Here is a 21,066-nt window from a genome sequence, read left to right on the forward strand (position 1 = left end):
TTATGGTTGTAGACCTTAACAACTAACAGGAACTCAAAACCAGCAAGAAATAAGTTGTAGAGAACGAAATTGAAAGGTGAATTAAGAGAGAATTGCAGGATAAGAATAAGGAAGAGAAGTTATAGAAGTTATAATTGTATTCTTGATCTTCTGAGTTACAAGACTCAAGTATTTATAATACCATTGCTTGGTAAACAAGCCTTCTAGTTCATTCAATAACTGCCGTTTAAGGAAACCAAACTAAATAAGGAAAAGCTAAGAAAGGGAAATACGTGTAGGAGGTGTGGAGTCACAACAATCTTTCCTGGGCTGATTCTTTTGTTCTAGATTTCGTAGTTTTGGGTTTTGTTCTATCGGGTACCTTAAGGTCTCATTTCAGATCTTTCCTCTTTCTATTGATTTCATTGTTCTTTCTTGTTTTTCCATTCTCTTCTGATATTTGTTTTCTTCTTTTATGCCTTTCTTGAGACTTCTCTTTTCCTTTACTTTTGTTTTTGGTTGTGTTTTTTTAAGTAGCCTTCTCATTTACAGTGTAATTGTTGTGTGTTTTTAATGATAAACATAGTGGTTTTGTTCCCTCTTTTTAGTTTTTCTGTAATTTTCATCGAGTTTTCTTTCTTTTTTCTGTTTTTTTATTGAGGTTTGTTTGATCTGCCAGTTGTTTAATCAACTGGAGTTAAATTTTAGTTATGTAAAACCCGTTGATGATATGCTTTTTGAGATTAAATCTCTTTGCGATCTCTTGGGTGGTCCTAACATCCTGGACGAAGATCTTAAAATTACTGTGATTACTCATTGCTGCAGTCAATCAATGTACACTACCGAAAATCCAGAGAGTTATAACTGTTTTCCGGCATCCATTACAGATCTCTCACGACGTGTTTATGAAGATCCGTTGAATTATAACTGTTTTTCTGCAAGTGATGTCAATGATTCAGGTGACCTAGATATCGGTCGACCCACTGACCGGTCTTCTACTGTCAAGAAATGGTCTGAGCGGAGTCAAAGCTTTGGTGGTAAAAGTCAAGGGATGGGTCAAGTAAATACTTGTACTGGTCAGGTCAAGTTAATGTTGGAGATGCCAGTAACAGCTCGCCCTCTTCAGAAACCTATAAGCATTTTTCTTCTATTTTCCTTCATGTTTCGGGTTTTCTTGTGCATTTGGATGCAGGGGAGATATTTTTTTTTCATAATTCTAAGTCTAGATCAACTTGATTTCCACCTGTTAGAAATTGAAACAAATGATAAAATCTGGTATTCATCCATGAAAACTTACCCGAACCTGAGCTTTTTTGTTCTTCTCTATGAAGTAAAAAAGGCTATTGTTATGTGTGATACAGACTGTTATTGTGTTGGTTGGATTCTTAAAATTAGATTTTCTCGTGAGGATGTGTGTAAATCCTACCACTACAGTGCATTTAAAAATGGTGACACCTGTAGACATATAAGACTTGATCTCTATTTGTTCTCTCGAGAGTTGTAGTGTTTAAGCAATTTGGCGCTTAGAAAATATGATGTAGGTTATAATTACCTTGAGGGTGAAGTTGGAGTATGACTTTCTTATTCTGTTTATTTGTTGAGAATCTGTGTTAAATTGGATAAAGATGATCACTGGATGGTAATGATTTTAAGATACAACTACCTAATGCATTCTGTTGAAGCTTAAAATTTATGAGCAGCATGTTAAAGATTGTTGTAGTATGGATCAAACCATAAGATATTTTCTTATGTTATGTGTAATTTAAGGGATTTTCATAAGCTAGAAATCATGGGAATTGATACCTTAAGACAGATAACTAGACTTGTACTTGTTCTCTCGTGATTGGAAGGGTCTTATTTCTCTCTCTTTTGGAGCATGTTATTGATTACTTGAACACTTTGGAGGATGATTTTGCTCATTGGGGTCATTTTCCTAGTGATTTATATTGTAATGACCCGACCCTCCACCAATATTTTCCTTACTTAGTCACTGCGATTATCCTATAGTGTAGGTTTTTTGACGGGCATCGCTTCGGTCATCCACCAGTAATTTACCGACAGGTCACCCATCCTTGTATTGTTCCCGCCCGAACATGCTTAACTGTAGAGTTTTCTTCCAACTCTTGAGCCAATTGTGCTAAAAAGGCCTCAATGTTAGGAAAGGACAAACCATTACTTATATTCCATTCCGCCAACCACTGCCGATATGAAGGTGTTAGATATATAATATTATTAAGAGTTATACTATACTTAGAGTTGAGGTTTGTCTATGGATTCTTTCGGAATTTCAGTGGTCTATTTGCCTCCTTCTTGTGCTGGGTGATTTTCAAGGTTATCATTCTATTCATTCTATTTCTTAGAGTACATTTGGGTTCTTATATGGAAATCGTTCTGCATTCTTCTTGGATATACCTCGTTGGCAGACCTTTAAGCCAGTTTACACCTTCGATGGCTTGGGTTGTCAATATTTATATTTGGTAGGGGTTTAAGGTGTCTATCATTGTTGGGTACAACTAGTCTGGTTGGATGTATACAGGGAATATCTCCTCCTCTCAGCAGATTCGTGATGAGATTATGATTATATTATTTTAAACAGTGAATATCTCCTCCTCTCAATCTATCATTTTATATATTTGACTGGATCTCAGTTTGCACTTTTACTTGATATACCTCGCCATAAGACCTTTAAGCCATTTGACTCCTTCGACGAAGGCTTGGGTAGTAAGTACATATATCTGTTATGAGTATAGGAGATATTCTGTTGATGGTCACAAGGGGGTTGATTGATACAGAAAGAGTACGTGTCTGAAGTTCTTCCTGGATTTTATATTAGCTATTTGTTCTTCGGTAATTGCAACTTTGTGGGTCTTTCATCAATTTCTCTTTGGGATATTATGTTGCCGATGTTTGTGTTCTTAGATGCAATTCTTCGGATTTACAACACTATTATAACCTATATTATTATTACTATCATTCTTCTGCTGAGAAGGGTGACATGTCTCCTTTAAGCCACACCTCTTCGGAAGGCTTGGGACCGGTGTTTTGTGAATCGATGTTCCTGTTGGTTGCAATCTATTGTTTCCTCCAAGTCGTCAGGCATTCACCTATTTTAATAGAGTTGTTCTCCTACAATTGGTATTTAGTGCTGACAACCTTTTTTAATCGTCGATGAAGCCTCTATAGTCCTTGATGATTTTTTTCTCTTGTTCCGTCGCAGTCTGAAACAATAGCATATATCTATATATTTTCCCTTTGTTATCATCTTTTATTGTTCTTTTATTTTCACCTATTGTACTTGCAGTTGTTGGCATGTCTATTTGTACCAGTCTTATTTTCCTGCTTGGATATCTCCAGAATTTTTTTTTTTATTATTGTTATTTTTATTTTTTTGATACTAAAAGAAATTCATTCATTTAACTGAAAATTTTACATTTGTCTTCCTCTACTAGAGTAGAAATATAATCTGGAAAATTTCCCAGCAATTGAGGTAGACTATTTGCTTTTTTGAAGACCGTTACGTATTAAAAAGAAATTTTTTTTAGCTCAAGTGGTATGCTATATACCTGTTTCAAGGATGATAAGATATAACTTGGATTTATTGGAACCAACAAATGATGCTTCTCCGCAACGAACCTAGCAACCGCAGTACCACTGTTTCAGGCTTGACCTTCTGTAATGTAAAATGAATTTGTTTGGTCTCATCGTTGTTCTTATTTAATCTCAACCAAATCTCTCCATCTACAACGCGACTCTCTCTCTCTCTCTAAATTTTTTCGTCAGAATTTCTCCCTATAAACCCATGAATTAGATCAAATTCCTTAAATCAAAGGGTTCAAATTATAACCTAGATATTATTATGATTTTCAAAAATATTATTTTATATTCTTAAAACTATCGGATATCATTATCAAATTCCACGAGATTTCATCTAAAGATTCTAAACCAAGGATTATTTAGTGAAAGGAAAGACTTAGAAATCAAGCTAAAATACTGTCGAAACTTTGGTGTTTGGTGTCGACCCTTGGGGTAGATATCACTAATGGGGCTTTGCACCGACCTAGGAGGACTTTTAACCTTTTCTTTTTTGAAAGTAGAGTAGATTACCAAAGGAAGAGGGTTAATCCTTTGATTCAGACTCATTGGAAATTAGATTTTGTTCCTCCGATGACTGAATCAACAGAATTGACGCCAACTGTAGTGTGTACAACAAAGTTTAAGTTACATACATTTTGAGCTTTGACTGTGTCTAAAGCCATTGAAGGAATTAAGAACATAGGTACATTGTTAAACCAAAAGTCTGCTAGATTTTCTTTTTTTCCCTTTTTTGCTAACAAATCAGCCACCTTGTTTGCACGCCTGTCTACATGTTGAAATCCCAAAAAAAATACTAGTTTTGTAGATGAAATTTTGACTTGGTCGACCTCTTGGGGACAAATTAGTGGACTTCAAAGTTGGTCGACCATGGTGGATTCATGTTGGTCCAACGTATCCGGTGCAAGTAACATTTTACGCTCAAACTAAATTTGGGCTTTTACCATGTTTGTTGCTAGATTCGTCGGGGCAACATTTTTCCGTTAAGATCCATATATAATTGTACGAAATTGGGTGTCAATAGTCCCCCTCTTTACTAGAGGCTGCACACAAATGGCAAAGTTATGCACCTAATTTCGTTCAAAAGTTCAAAAATAGGTCCAATGATCTTCTTGATTCTATCATGGATTATCGGGACGACACTGTTAACACTAGTCATGTAGTAGTACCTCATCCGTATACTCATTTGACCACTTTATTGACAAGGCTGGATGTTTTGGTGTATAAAGAGCAAAACTCTCGAGACCCGGTCGTTTTATTTATGTTTTCTTCCGTCAGCGGTGCGGTGAGGGGTGGGGTGGCATGGGATTGGGTTCATAGGTGTTTTTGGTTCTGACTTGGTAATTCATTTCCTTTAGTTGGAATATTGGTTGTTTTTTTTTGTCGTTTTTGTCACTGCAATGGCGAGCTTGTGTGGGTTGGTGTTCTTTTGTTTCTTTGGAGGAATGATTTCTCCTCTAGTAAGACAATAGTGATCTTAGCTTTTTGTCTTATCATCAGCCGGCTAGGGTACGTAACTAACATGAACCAAAGTCTTATGGTGGAATCCATCCATCTTCCACGCCATCTCAGCACTTGGAAATGTGGATGTAAGCGCAAGTGTAATGGTGGAATAGTAGAAACGCTATTCCTAATGGAGCTAAAAAAAAACAATTAAGAATTGAGCTTTTTTTTTTCCAGCCGTTAGATTTCAACAACTCATTTAAAATTTACGGATAAAAAAAAATGCAATTCTTAATTGCGTTTTTTTAGCTCCATTCTTAATTGTGTTTAACGCTATTCTTATTGGCGTTCAGATGGATTCCACGAACCCTTCCACGAAACCGTGGAATCTTACTTGGATTTTCTGTGGAAGACCCCAACTTGGAAGCCACTAGACTTGACATTTCATGGTTTTTCCACACTTGGAATAGTTTGGATTCCACCATAAGACTTGCTCTAATACGCTTTCATAACTTAAAATTTGAGCTTTCGGAAAACAGAGTATCTCCAAAAGATTGCATTAAATGAATGGTCATTAGCTATGAAAAAAGATTTCCTGATGATAAAACAGTACAACACTAATTTGCATAACTCTTATTATAGAAACCAACTGATTGGGAATATGAGTAACAAGAAAAATTGTATTCATGTGGATATTTCTTTCGACTCAAACACAGGGGAGTATGGTATTGGGCTACTTTTGTGGATAGACGAATGTATTTCTGATATTAAAGTCTTTGCTGGATACACCACCAATTCAGAATATGGAGAAGCGCTTGCAGTAAAAGGGGCGTTGGAGTGGGCAAAACAACTGAATCTGCACGACTATCAGGTGCTAACAGATTGCAGGAATGTAGCAAATTTTTTGGCTAATAAACCTTCTGGCTGTGAATGGAGAACTATAAACATACTGGAAGAAGTGAAGGTTCTTTTGGGTTATGTAAATAGTAAAGTATTGTATGTTAATAGATGTTTTCTTAAAGAAGTAGATAAACTAGCTAAATGGGAAAGATGTAAAAAAGGTTCTTTTTGTTGGTCGAATTTCCATCACAACAACCTTAAACTTTGGGTTACAGATGCTTTGATGAATGACTGTGATATAAATGTATATAATTTTTCTTAGTTTTTAATAAAATCTTTTTTTTATTAAAAAAGAAAAAGAAAAAAGAGTATCTCCTATAAATGAACGTGCATGATTATTGAGTTTGATACATAAAGAAATCAGAATTAGATTAAAGTTCCCGCGTAGATTTATCAGGACTTAGTACTACGAGCATGTAGATTTAGCGCGGCAGTACTTCAGATTTCCCTGGTATTTAGAAGTTGCATTGGCCCGAGCTGCCCGATTATTATACGTTCCTAACTTACCACGGCATAGCATGGGTCCCCAAGGGGACGGCATTCCTGCATTCATTTTGAAGCCAGACATCGAATATTGCCATTTTGGCCTATGGATCCTGCTATTCTTGAAGTTCTGGATGGTTGTGGAAGGTGAGACACTGGACATAACAACTACTCCTTACGTTTTAAAAAGATAGGTTTATTTGAGTTTGCACAAAAAATAAGAAAACCAATCGTTTGAGCTACTTTTTCATGCTTTTTCTAAAGTTATCTTTCAACAAAAAGTGATCCCCTTTGCATTTTAAATAGCAAAGAAGGAGAGAGAAATGGTCCCCATATTTGTTAAGAAATAAAAATGTGGTCCCTAATAATGGATAAAGTAGTAAACTTATAATATTTGATTTTCCATTAAAGTAAACAATTCTATCTTTTTGACATATCCAAAAAAGAAAACCAAGCCTATCTTTTTGAAACCGAGGGAATAGTAGTTTCACATGACTTCAAACGGATTAAACAGCTATTAAGCCAAATTAATAATAGAGCACTTCATGTGAACGCACGCGCTAACTTTGAACAAACAGTTATGATTGGAACTGGATGCTATTCGCACAACTTCCTCAACACCTATGAAACAACTGAAATTCAGCTCTTGTAATGCTGCACAATTATTCGATGACGGATATTGAAAAAGCTTGTGAAAATTCTTCGTATCACAAATAAAGGAGAAATATATCCTTAATAAAACCACTTTAAATTCATAAATAGGTGACCAATTATATGAAAATTGGGAAATTAAATATCGCCCAGAAAAACTGACCAAATTTTGTTAGTAATTAAAAATAAAATACGCAGCAACATAAAATTCCAAACTAAAACACTGGCAGCGAGCTGTTTTGAACTTGTAAGTAGCATTAATGTTGGATCAAAGAAGTGGGAGAATATATACTAAGTAGAACCAAAAAACGGCTACAAATGTACAGAATACTTTCGGCATACCATGCTGCAAACAATTGCTATATGGTTTATTAACATTTTCTAATGTTTTTATTTCAATCTAAGACACGTCACTTTGTTTTGCTATGGTGATAGTCTTCTTTTTTTTTTTTAAAGGAAATAGATTGAAGAAGCTTACGAAGAGTAAGCAGGAAACAAAAAAAGACAAACAACCCAAAAGGAGAGGAAGAGCAAGCTCAACCTCCCCCAAATCCCAGCAGTCCTAAAACATCTTAAAATAAAACCCAAAAACAAAACAGAAAATTAAGATACAAAAACAAAAAGATCCCAGTTAGCAATGAGTTGATCGACACATACCCCTTTCAAAGATTTCAAGTTTTTACGCCAGAAGAAAGCTTGATTTTTTATGTTTTTTTATGAGAGTCTTCAAGCTCGTCGTAACGATGCCATTCCGATAGCTCCAAATACACCAACAAATAGCCGCTGGCAGCACATGCCAAAGACACTTTTCAGTAGTAGATTGGTTATTCACCGTCCAACCTTTGATAAGAAGGTCAATGCAATTAGGCATCACCCAATCCATTTTAGCACTCGGCATAAAATGTTGCCAAACCGAATAAGCAAATGGGCAATGGAAAAGAAGATGGGCAATGGTCTCTCTATCTCGGCGGCACAAAGGACATCCATTAACCAAAAGCTTACCTTTTTTATAAATGATATCCATGGCAGCTAGTTTTTTATGACAAACCTTCCATAAAAAGAAACCCACTTTATGCGGCCAAGCCCTTGACCAAATGCTCCATTAGATGCTCCTTCGCAAACCAAGAATAAGATGACTTTACTGAAAACACTCCTTTTTTTTGTCAATGGACCAGGATAAGGAGTCTTCATGAGAACCTATCATTAAGTTTTCTATCATCACCAGCAATGTAGAGACTTCGTCAATTTGAACTTGTGATACTCTTCTGTCCAGACCTAGGTTCTATGAACCTCCGTTCAATAACATCGCTGCACAATTTTGCATTGTCCAGTTTTTAGTAGAAGTAATGGAGTAAATGTGAGGGAATACATCATTAAATGGTGTTTCCCCTACCCAGGTGTCCACACAAAATCTGATCGTTTGGCCGTCTCCTAGCTTGAGATTGGTGCACTGCTTGAAGGATTTAAGATGAGTGTAAATATGTTTCCAAACTCCACAAGTTTTCCCTGACTTTGGTTTCTTTGTCTCTCTATCCATCATAGTTGTCCCATATTTCGAAGCCACTGCATTTCTCCACAACGCTGTCTTTTCCTTGTTAAAACGCCACCACCACTTTGAAAGAAGCGCTCTATTCATACATTTAACTGACTTGATGCCCAATCCACCACATTTCAGAGGAATACGACACTTTTTCCACGACACATAATGGTAACATTTTTTAGTCTCGGAGGCATCCCATAAGAAATTCCTTATAACTTGTTCAATAGCTTTGATGACTTTGGCAGGATCTATGAAGAGCGAAAGCATGTATATATGAATGCTAGATAATACACTCTTAATTAGAGATAACTTATCCGGTTTAGTCAAGCTGGAGCGTTTCCATGAAGAAAGCGCACCCTTGATTTTATATAATTGAGTCCCACTTTTGCTGGCCTTTTGACGTATCCCCGAATGGAAGACAATTGGAGCACAGCTTTGAATGGGTTCTCAATCGATAATGAGAAACACCAAAAATAATTCTTTTTATTCATATACATTAGGGTTACAGGCTACATTATAGGAAAGAATCTCCTAAGGTTAATGACAGAATATATGCAAATATACTCGAGAATACAGTGTGCACATCATGTGCACATACGTAAAACAGCGTGTGCACATATTCAGACAGTTGTCCTAACATTCCCCCTCGTTCCATGCGGGTGTTGGCAAACAGTAAGCAAGGAACGCAAAGATAGAAAGCGATCTTTAGGCAGAGCCTTAGTGAATATATCAGCAAGCTGGTTCGTCGAGGAAACAAAGCGAACGATAAGTTGTCCCTTCTGAACACGTTCTCGAACAAAATGGTAGTCTATCTCAATATGTTTGGTTCTGCCATGAAAAATAGGGTTCATAGTTAAGTAGTTTGCACCTAAGTTGTCACACCACAGAACCGGAGGAGTACGAATGGGAGTCCTTAATTCTTGAAGAAGAGACTCAACCCACATGAGTTCAGCTGTAGCAGTTGCCAGTCCACGGTATTCAGATTCCGTGCTGGATTTAGACACTGTCTTCTGTTTTCGTGAACTCCAGGAGATGATGTTAGGGCCAAGGAAAACACAGTAGCCACTTGTAGAACGACGATCCGTAGGATCACCTGCCCAGTCCGCATCAGTGTAAGCTGAGAAGGTGAGTTGCAGAGAAGAGCCTCGTCGAAGAAATATACCATGAGTAGACGTATCCTGTAAGTATCGAAGAATTCTTTTCACAAGAAGGAGATGTGCAGTCGTAGGGGCGTGCATAAATTGACATACTTTGTTTACGGCAAAAGCAATCTCAGGCCGTGTAAGGAGTAAATATTGCAGACCACCAACAAGACTACGGTAATATGTCGGATCAGTGAGAGGAGAGCCATCAGTTGGATGTAGATTAGTAGAGGTACTGAGAGGAGTTACAACAGGCTTAGCACCATGCATATTTGCACGTTGAAGAAGGTCTCAATGTAACGCCTTTGAGAGAGAAATAAGCCTGTGGAGGTCCAGGTAGCTTCTACCCAAGAAAGAAAGACAGCTGACCAAAATCCTTTAGAGCAAATTCCTGATGAAGCTGTGATTTGAGTTTCTCTAAAAAGATATATTCGAACCTGTAAGAATAATATCATCGACGTAGACTAGGAGAAAAGTAGTTTCCCCAGAAGAGTGTCGGATAAACAAAGATGTATCAGCTTTAGAGATTACAAACCCTAATTTCTGCAAAAACAAGCTGAAACGATGGTACCACGCCCTCGGAGCTTGTTTTAAGCCATAAATAGATCGATGTAGCTTGCATACATGTTTTGGAAAAAGAGGGTCAGTATATCCCGGTGGCTGCTTCATATAAACTTCTTCATCAAGGAAACCATTTAAGAAAGCATCTTGAATGTCGAGCTGTTGCACTGGCCAGTTGTATGTCAAGGCAAGTGTGAGAACAATACGAATGGTGCATGGTTTAATTACTGGGCTGAAGGTCTCCCCATAATCAATGCCAAACTGTTGTTTAAAGCCCTGAGCAACTAGACGAGCTTTGCGTCGTTCAATGGTGCCGTCTGCTTTGCGCTTTATGCGGAAAACCCATTTGCTGCCAACCACATTCATGCCAGGAGAGTAAGGAACCTTGGTCCATGTTCCATTTTTCATCAAAGAATTGTACTGATCATCCATTGCGCTGCACCATTTTGGATCCGCTTTAGCCTGTGTATAACAGCTAGGTTCAAAAAGATCATCAGTAAGTTTTGCATGTTTGGATGCTAGGAGAACCTTGGGTTTAAAGATACCAGCTTTGGCTCGGGTAACCATGACATGGTCATTGAGAGCAGCAGGTGGTGGCAAAGTGGTTGTAGAGGGTGAGACATCAACTGGTGGAACAGAAAGGGAGTTGCTGGAGTCTGCAGTAGAACGGAGTGAGGGTGGAGAGGAGCAGAAGAGTTTTCAGAAGGAGATGCTGAACTGGGTATGATAGCAGGCATATTTGAGTCAATGGATGGATTGGATGAAACGGTCTGATGCAACGGAGAGCCATGACGAGCATCTGTGAGATTGTGTTCTATGGGAGGACTATGATGAAGTATGGTGCTGGACGGAGAAGGTAAAGGTACAAAGTGGGGAGTAGAAGACTGTACCTGGTCCGGGCGAGAAGAGGAAGGTAGTTCAGTGGCAGCATAAGGAAACGAGTCCTCCACAAACACAACATGTCGAGACCAATATATTCGACCAGTAGATACATGAAAACATTTGTAACCCTTTCTAGCAGAGTCATACCCAAGAAAGACACATGCAGAAGAACGCGACTCAAGCTTATTGGAGCGGTAATCCCGTAAGTGAGGAAAACATAAACATCCAAAAGTTTTTAGGGATAAGTAATCCGGAACCTTGTTAAAAAGCATCTCATATGGAGAGCGAGACCCTGTTGATGAGGACGGAACTCTATTCATGAGAAAACAAGCGGTAAAAAATGCATCATACCAAAATTTCACCGGAACAGATGCCATGGATAATAATGTTAGACCAGTTTCCACAATGTGGCGATGGCGTCGCTCGACTAGGCCATTTTGAGGGGATGTGTGTGGGCAAGATAACCGATGAAGAGTTCCACTTTCACGAAGTAGTGGTTTAATACGGTGATACTCGGTTCCGTTATCAGTTTGAAACATTTTGATTTTAGTGTTGAAAAGATTTTCCACATGTTTAGAGAAGGACATGAATATAGAAACAACATCTGTTTTTGAATGCATGGGATATATCCATGTAAAACGGCTAAAGGCATCCACAAAAAGAACATAATATCGATAACCTTCATTAGAAAGAGAGGGTGCAGGCCCCCAAACATCAGAGATAACCAAATCCAAAGGTTTGGAGTAAACAGTGGTACTAGAATGAAAGGGGAGTTTATGACTCTTATTTTCTAGACAAGATTGACAAAAAGAAATACGAGAATTTAATACTGGAAGCTTATGGCGAGATAGAACAGACTTGACAGTTCTGAACATGGGATGACCTAAACGATTATGCCAACACTGTAGGGTCGTCCGTTCCCCTACTAGAGCAGTAACTGAGGAAACAGGACTCAGCGTATATAGACCATCCTTAAGTGTGCCCTGAAGAACTACCTTCCCCGTTCGCAGGTCCTTCACAAGACAACAAGAGTCATTAAACTCAAACAGAACTTTATTGTCCCGACAGAACTGAGAGACAGATAAGAGATTGTGTGAAAGATGAGGAACATATAAGGTATTAGAGAGACGAAAATTTCGAGTTGGAGTAGGCAAGAGAGCCGAACCTGTATGAGAAATACCAAGATGTGAACCACTAGCCACCTTTACCTGATCTGGTCCAGTATACTCAGTAGGAGCATGAAGATTGGATATAGCATTGGTCATGTGGTGTGATGCACCACTGTCAGGAAGCCAGTCATATGTATATGTGCTGGAAGGAGTGGCAGCATAAGCTGCTGGTGTAGATCCTTGAGAATTAGGTCGCGAGTTTCTAAGGAATGGTTGCTTTCGAGGAGGCTTGTAGGTTCTATCAAAACGCTTGAAGCAGTCCTGAGCAACATGACCAGACTTACCACACAGCTGACAGATAGCATCAGCAACTGAAGAAGAGCCCTTTCCATGATTTGGAGTCGACTTCACAGCGTTTGCTTGAGGTAACACGATGGACTGATTCTGTTTTTCAACACGACGTTCATAAGATAAAAGGTGAGTCTCAAAAGTCTGAACAGTAAAACGATCCATGGAAGTTTGAAGAGATGCATAAATCGTTTCAAAAGAGGAATCAAGCCCATCAAGGAGGATATGACGAAGCTCCATATCAGACACAGGATGTCCGGCTGCAGCAAGAGAGTCAGCAAGACGATTTGCATGGGCTAAATAATCAGTCATAGAGCGATTCCCTTTTTGAAGGTGCTGAAGTTCACGGCGTATTGCTAAGACATTGGCCTCAGATTTTGAGGCAAGAAGTTCATCAATCTTTGTCCACGCAGCAGCACATGTGGTGCAGACACGCACTTTAGCAAGAATAGCTGGTGAAAGAGAGGAGAACAGCCATCCAAGAAGAATTTTATCTTCACGTACCCAGCTGATATAGGCAGGGTTAGGAGCATTGTTTAGAACTTCCGGTGGAGACGCTTGAGATCCCGTAAAATAGTGTTCAAGAGCATACCCCTGAAGATAGGGTTCAAACTGTGCTTTCCAAAGCAGCAGATTCATAGAGTCAAGCTTAATGGTGATAGCATTCTGCAAGACTGTCATGGCCGTTTTGAAAGAAGAGTTGAGGGAAACGGTTGTAGATAAGGAAATGGAGTCAGAAGTGGAAGAAGTGGCCATTGGATCGAGGAGAGGCTGATACCAAATTGGAGCACAGCTTTGAATGGGTTCTCAATCGATAATGAGAAACACCAAAAATAATTCTTTTTATTCATATACATTAGGGTTACAGGCTACATTATAGGAAAGAATCTCCTAAGGTTAATGACAGAATATATGCAAATATACTCGAGAATACAGTGTGCACATCATGTGCACATACGTAAAACAGCGTGTGCACATATTCAGACAGTTGTCCTAACAAAGACCCAAATAAGAAGATGATAGAGTGTCTGGATTGCACCCCTAACATTGCTGCCATGCTATCCAAGTTGGTTGCTCCTGCGACCCCAAAGATGCTGCATTTTGCAAAGTTGATACGAAGGCCTGACAACATCTCGAACCCTAGAAAATAGTATCTCAGATGATTCATTTGCTCAATAGAATCGTCAAGAAGAACTAGCGTATCATCTGCAAATTGGAGGTGAGTGATGTTTACCCCATTGCAATTCATCGTGAACCCACCTATATGCCCAAGTTCCTTGCCTGTTTGCAACATGAGACTCAAAGCTTCGGAACGATGAGAAAAAGGAAGGGAGAGAGAGAGTCTCCTTGTTTCAAACCCTTTCCCGTTGTAAACTTTGTATGATCCGAGCCGTTTATAAGAACCGAAAGAGGAGTATTTGCGATGCATCCTTGTATCCATTTCCTCCAAAGATCTCCAAAACCCATTTTAGCAAGCACTTCATCCACAAAATCCCAGGAAACGTGATCGAACGCCTTCTCGAAATCTATCTTGCATATAATTCCCGGAATGCCACTTTTCATTCTTGAAAGGCATTCTTTGGCTAGAAGAGCGCAATCCAGAATTTGTCTACCTTTAATAAAGGCCGACTGTTGATGTGAAATGACAAACGGCAACACCAATTTTAATCTTTCCGCGAGTACTTTAGATATCATCCTGTAAACTGTTCCCATTAACCCAATAGGTCTGAAGTCTTTAATTTCTTCGACTACTTCCTTTTTAGTATAGTCTTCTATGTGTAAGTTATTGAGAAGCTTTGTACAATAGGGATACAAAACTATTAGCATTTAGAACGTATGATATGTGCTAGAAATATTTAAAGCAACTTAATACATTCTACACTACAAGTTACGGGTAAGAAATGGTTCATCCCTAACAGAAGACCTAGCATTGGCAGTACGGTGGGTAGTTGGTCTTTCCTCGTACACAATCACTCTATTAGCAGGATAAGTCTCTGTAACGAAATCATGATCACCGACAACAACAATTTTCTTTGCACGAAGGATAAAACTCTTAGGCCAAGCATTATGGGAGAGGGCATCCCTTACTTATCCCTCAAATAAGGGAAGGGATATGGCTCAAAAGGAAGCCTCACTATGGTCTGTTTTCATCCTTTTCCTACACTGTACGGAAACTTCGAAGTTTCTGTGTGAATAGTGCCAAGTTTTACCATTTTTTTCTAAATTTTTTTTCTACGGGTTTTGATAAATATTTACTATGGATAAAAAAAATTGAAGAGAAAAAAATGGAAATATAATTAGAAATAAAGAGTTTTAGTGGAAATAAAAGTGTTAAAAATGAAAACCAAAAGCAAAAATAAAATTTCCCAAACAGATACCGAGTATCCGTATAAAATCACACGGAAACTCAGTTTCCATAAAGTAACTTTTTACACGGAAACTGTGATTTCCCTTCCCTATTAAGCAGATCAGATATGATCCACTTTGCCCAAGTAGGAAAACCACAGTGATTGTGTTTTTAGTTTTTTCCCTATATTTGAGGGATAGGGTAGTGAAATGGTCACCATAGTGCTTGGGCTTAATGCCTTTGGTGGAAATAGTAGGTCCCTCTGAATCAAACAAAACATTTGGCTCATCTATCACATTTATGTGCATTAAATGAAACCACCAATTTATAAAATATAATTTGCAAATTCTCATTTTGAATCAATCCTGTTCTAATATGATTTTTTTATTTTTTAAGCATGTAATATAATTGTTGTGAAATATTACATCACTGGAACTTCCATTCAAGGTCCACAATTTGTAAGTACCAAGTATGAAACATCAAGAGTCTACAAACTAAGCATACTCCATCAAAATAGATCACAATCACTCAAATAAAAGTCATATTCAATAATAGTTCAAGGCAAATAATCATAATAATAATTGCAATAAATTAAATAAAATAGATTGTACCGCTTTTTGTTGGAAAAATAGCTTCCTCTATCGCCTCAGCAATGGGGTTTAGATCCTCATATTAATCATGATCTCAAAATAATTGTTTATGGCTCAAAAGATGATTAAAAAGATGAAAAGTGATAATACAGACGATTCGCAACAGTTTATTGGTGTTGCAGAATCACTGTTACAGGGAGAAACAATATCTAAAGACCTAATGCAACCGCTGTGATGAACGACACATAGATACTGCTGTGAAACAACGATAGTTTGCTGCGACAGTTGCTTGTGCGTCAGTGTTCTTCGTGTTCTTGGTGCAGCAGCAGCGGAAAACAATTTTCAACTCGTGATTTCGGCTCTCTATTCTCCTCTAAACTTCTCCTAAGGTTGCGTACGTCTTATATGACTTATCCCCTCTCCTTTTATAGGCCACAACTCGATTAAATCTCCCCCAAAATCTTGGTTTATCTCCACAACAAGTTTCGGAGTTTTCTTTCTGCCAAACTCTCTTCACGCGTATTTGACCTCTCCGAATCTTTCCAAACTATTTATTAGATAACTACAAATATTGGGGAAGCTTTTCTAGCCTTTAATCTCCCTGAATTGTCGAAAAATACTCCAACAGCAACCCGTGACCACAACACCTTTGTTTCCTTCTCCCGGTCGATCTAAACCAATTCATTCGATCCAATCACATATACCAACCCTGTTATTCTCTAGAAAGTCCATCCCAACAAAAATCCGAGATTGAATCTCCTTAAATCTTCCAAAGAGTGCGAACCCTAATCTGCATGCATGCTGGTTTGTTTTCCCGCCAAATTTGAAATTTGAATTTGTGAAGAAAGGGGGATCCCCCTATCCAGAGTAGGGGTGCCTTTAGCAGCTGCCTTAAGGGGTGTCCTGGGGGTGCCACTTATCCAAACCGGGGGTCCGAATAGCAAGTGTCCTCCGGGTGCTTTCCGACAACTTTTCGAGCCAATTTTTTCCAAAAATGTTTATTGGCCAAAAATACCTACAAATAAATAAAACACCATAATAAGTACAAAAATGAGCCCTAACAATATATAGAATCGAGATAAATCGGACACAAAAATGTGTTTATCAAATACCCCCAAACATATTATTTGCTAGTCCTCGAGCAAAAATAAAATAGAAATAAAATCCTAACTCACTGTTGCAGGCATCGTCGATTGCATTTAGCGTATGCAATAAGCCTTTAAACCCCTGGGTGTCTCTAATGGCGGAGTGTAGTCTCCGGAGGGCTTACCAGAGGTATACCCACAAAACCTTTATACTCCAGACCCTAGATATCTACACAGAACCTTGGAAGTCACTAAAGAATCTCCTTGGTTGGCATACTTATTGACTACAGGAGGAAGTACTCTGATGCGAAATTCCAATTGCTGTATACGAATTCGCACTCAAGCATACTAAAATTCATATAAAGTGACAGAGCTCTATTCAGATAGTCGCATCCAAACTCAGAATCAAACAAATCACATGGATAGATTAAGAAGATGGATATAGAAAAACATAGATGGTTTTGATGTTGACTAAGGTGAACGGTGTTTCTCATATCTGTCTGAAGGCCACTGCCATAATGAACCTATCCTAATGGACTGAGATACCGGTCTGACTAATATCAACACACTGACATATACAAGGGTACCAGTGGTCGATAATCCTAACTCTAGGTCAACACAATTGGCATATACAAGGGTTCCAGTGGTCGACTTTATTGAATTTATTCCAGTTGGTCTGGTCTCAATTTCTCTCTCTTTTTTTTTGTTGGCTATCTCAATCACTGTATTTCACCCTAGCAATGGTAACAACTTGAATCGTGAGCCCCGCCTAATCACTTAGAGAAACATATTTTAAAAATAAAAAAATAAAAAAAAGAAGTGAAAAGGACTCAATGAGACATGGCGAAACTACCATGTTATTTCTAACACCTGAGCTCTATGCTTTTATGAATAGACTCTTTAGATGTTTCCATCTAATCAGATTGGTCCCTCAACTCCTACAACCAAAATGCTTCCATCCACTTAGATTGGGCAGTGCCATCCTTAACAAAAAGTTCTACCCCACCCCCAAACTTAAATCTAACATTTTCCTCAATGTTTCTAATTAAAGAACAATACCAAAAATATAAGTAACATGAGGAAATAGCAAAGAGAGAAGTCGGAAAGATAGTACATGGGTGAAGTGTAACCAAAAACCTACAAAAATCATATACAACATACAAAATCGCCTCGATGGTCAATCAAGGTAAACAGGGTCCTCCAGAGGGACCTCCTCAACATCACCTGTAGGAAAAGGCTCTAAAAAGGGCTTCAATCGCTGATCGTTAAACTTCGAAGAACTACTACCATGTGGTGTCTCAATCTCAACAGCGCCATGAGAAAAAACAGTACGGACCACAAAAGGACCGGTCCATCGAGAGCGCAACTTCCCGGGGAATAGATGCAACCGAGTGTCATATAGAAGAACTTTTTGACCTGGAGAAAATGACTTTCGTAAAATATTCCTATCATGCACAAGTTTCATTTTGTTCTTATACTCCTTAGCACTATGTTATGCATCTCTACGAATCTCGTCCAACTCATTGAGCTGGAGCTTTCTTTGAGCTCCTGCCTTGTCAAGTGAAAAGTTTAAGTTCTTAATAGCCCAATAGGCTCGATGCTCTAACTCAACAGGCAGGTGACATGCCTTTCCAAATACTAAACGATAAGGTGACATTCCAATGGGTGTCTTAAACACAGTACGATAAGCCCATAAGGCATCAGTAAGCCTCGACGACCAGTCTTTCCTATTTGGATTAACTGTTTTCTCTAGAATACGTTTAATTTCCCTATTGGAAACCTCTACCTGACCACTAGTCTGAGGGTGATATGGGGTTGCTACTTTATGGGTAATACCGTATTATTTCATTAAAAGAGCAAACGGTATATTACAAAAGTGTGAACCTCCATCACGAATTATAGATCGCGGCGTACCAAAATGTGTAAATATATTATCTTTCAAAAACTGGACTACGACCCTGTGATCATTTGTTTTACACGGAACCGCCTCAACTCACTTAGACACATAGTCTACAACGACAAGTATGTAAAGATAACCAAACGAAATAGGAAATGGACCCATAAAATCAATGCCCCACACATCAAAGACCTCAATCATTAAAATAGGGTTCAAAGGCATCATATTTCTACGGAAAATGGTTCCTAACTTCTGGCAACGCTCACAAGAAACACAATGACTATGGGAATCTTTAAACAACGAAAGCCAGTAAAATCCACACTGCAAAATCTTAGCAGCAGTCTTCTTAGCACTAAAATGACCCCCACATGCATGTTCATGACAAAAGGAGATAATACTAGACTGGTCACTCTCAGATACACATCTCCTAATAATCTGGTACGGACAATACTTAAACAAATAAGGATTGTCCCAAAAGAAATGCTTAACCTCGGCTAAAAACCTAGAACGATCTTGCTTACCCCAATGTTGAGGCATTCGACCAGTAACAAGATAATTCACTATATTTGCATACCAAGGTGATCGGGAAACAGAGAACAATTGTTCATCAGGAAAACTATCCCTTATATGAAGGGAATAATTAGGGGAACTAACAACTAGCCTAGACAAGTGGTCTGCTACCAAATTCTCTGCACCCTTTTTGTCTCTAATATCTGGACAAAATTCTTGTAAAAAAAGGATCCATCTAATCAATCTAGGTTTGGTATCCTTCTTAGAAAAAAGGTATTTCAAAGCAGCATGATCAGTATAGATTATGATCTTAGAATCTAATAAATAGGATCTAAACTTACCCAAGGCAAACACGATGGCTAGCAATTCCTTCTCGGTAGTTGTATAGTTCATTTGGGCATCATTAAAAGTTTTGCTGGCATAGTAAATCACATGGAGTAATTTGTTTTCTCGCTGACCTAGCACAATGCCTATAGCATAATCTGAAGCATCACACATAATTTCAAAGAGTAGGTTCCAGTTAGGTGCCTGGACTATCGGGGCAGTAGTGAGTAAAGTCTTAAGCTTATCAAAAGCCTTTAAGCAAGCATCATCAAAGATAAACTTAACATCTTTTGCAAGCAAATTGCAAAGAGGTCTAGAAACCAAGCTAAAATCCTTAATGAATCGACGGTAAAAACCTGCATGCCCTAAGAATGACCTAATATCTTTTACAGTTTTTGGGACCTGTAGAGTCTTTAAGGTCAATTTTGGCTTTGTCTACCTCTATACCCTTTGAAGAAACGATGTGCCCTAAGACAATTCCTGATTCAACCATGAAATGGCATTTTTCCCAATTAAGCACTAAATTCTTTTCCTTACACCTAGTCAACACTAATGTCAAATGATGCAAGCACTCATCAAAAGATGAACCAAATACTGAAAAATCATCCATAAAGACCTCTAAAAACCGTTCTACCCATATCAGAAAATATGCTCATCATACAACGCTGAAAAGTCGCAGGGGATTACATAACCCGAAAGGCATGCGTCTATACGCAAAGGTACCAAAGGGACAGGTAAAAGTGTTTTCTCTTGGTCTTCTGGGCAATAACGATCTGATTATAACCGGAGTAGCCATCTAAGAAGCAATAGTGACTATGTCCAGCTAATCTCTCTAGCATTTGGTCGATAAAAGGAAGGGGAAAGTGATCCTTCCTTGTGACCTTGTTCAATTTCCTATAGTCAATACACACACGCCATCCGTGTGTCACTCGGGTTGGGATTAATTCATTATTATCATTCTGGACTACAGTGATACCTGATTTCTTGGGGACAACCTGAACAGGGCTGACCCACTTACTGTCTGAAATTGGGTAAATAATACCCGCATCTAACAACTTAAGCACCTCTTTTCGAACTACCTCTTTCATGTTAGGGTTCAGTCGACGTTGCATCTCCCTAGAAGGTTTGGAGTCTTCCTCTAAATGAATCTGATGCATACACACAGTAGGACTTATACCCTTAATATCTGCTATAGTCCACCCTAAAGCTTCCTTATTGTCTTGAAGTACTTTTACTAGCCTACTTTCCTGATCACTATCCAAATCGGAAGCTCAATCACAGGTAAAGTCTCAGATGGGCCTAAAAACACATACTTTAGAGTATCGGGTAGTGGTTTAAGGTCCAACTTTGGGGGCTCTTCTAAAGAAGGAATTAGGGTAGTCTCAGAAACTGGTAACGGTTCGAACCTAGCTTTCCATCTATCAGTGTCTAACACAGGGGTAGAATCTAATAGAGCATTCACTTGTTCAATAGTGCTATCGTCATCAAAATCTAAACCAAAATGGGATAGACAACTTTCTAATGGGTCTTCAAATAAAATGTTTGGTAATGACTTCTGAACTAAGGCTTCTATCATGTTCACCTCTTCAACACATGTGTCATCTAGCTCATAAGGTAGCTTACTGACATTAAAAATGTTCATCTCATAGTCATATTACCAAAAGATAAATTCATCACACCATTT

This window comes from Papaver somniferum, chromosome 6 (assembly GCF_003573695.1).
Source record: "Papaver somniferum cultivar HN1 chromosome 6, ASM357369v1, whole genome shotgun sequence".
Classification (NCBI taxonomy): Eukaryota; Viridiplantae; Streptophyta; class Magnoliopsida; order Ranunculales; family Papaveraceae; genus Papaver; species Papaver somniferum.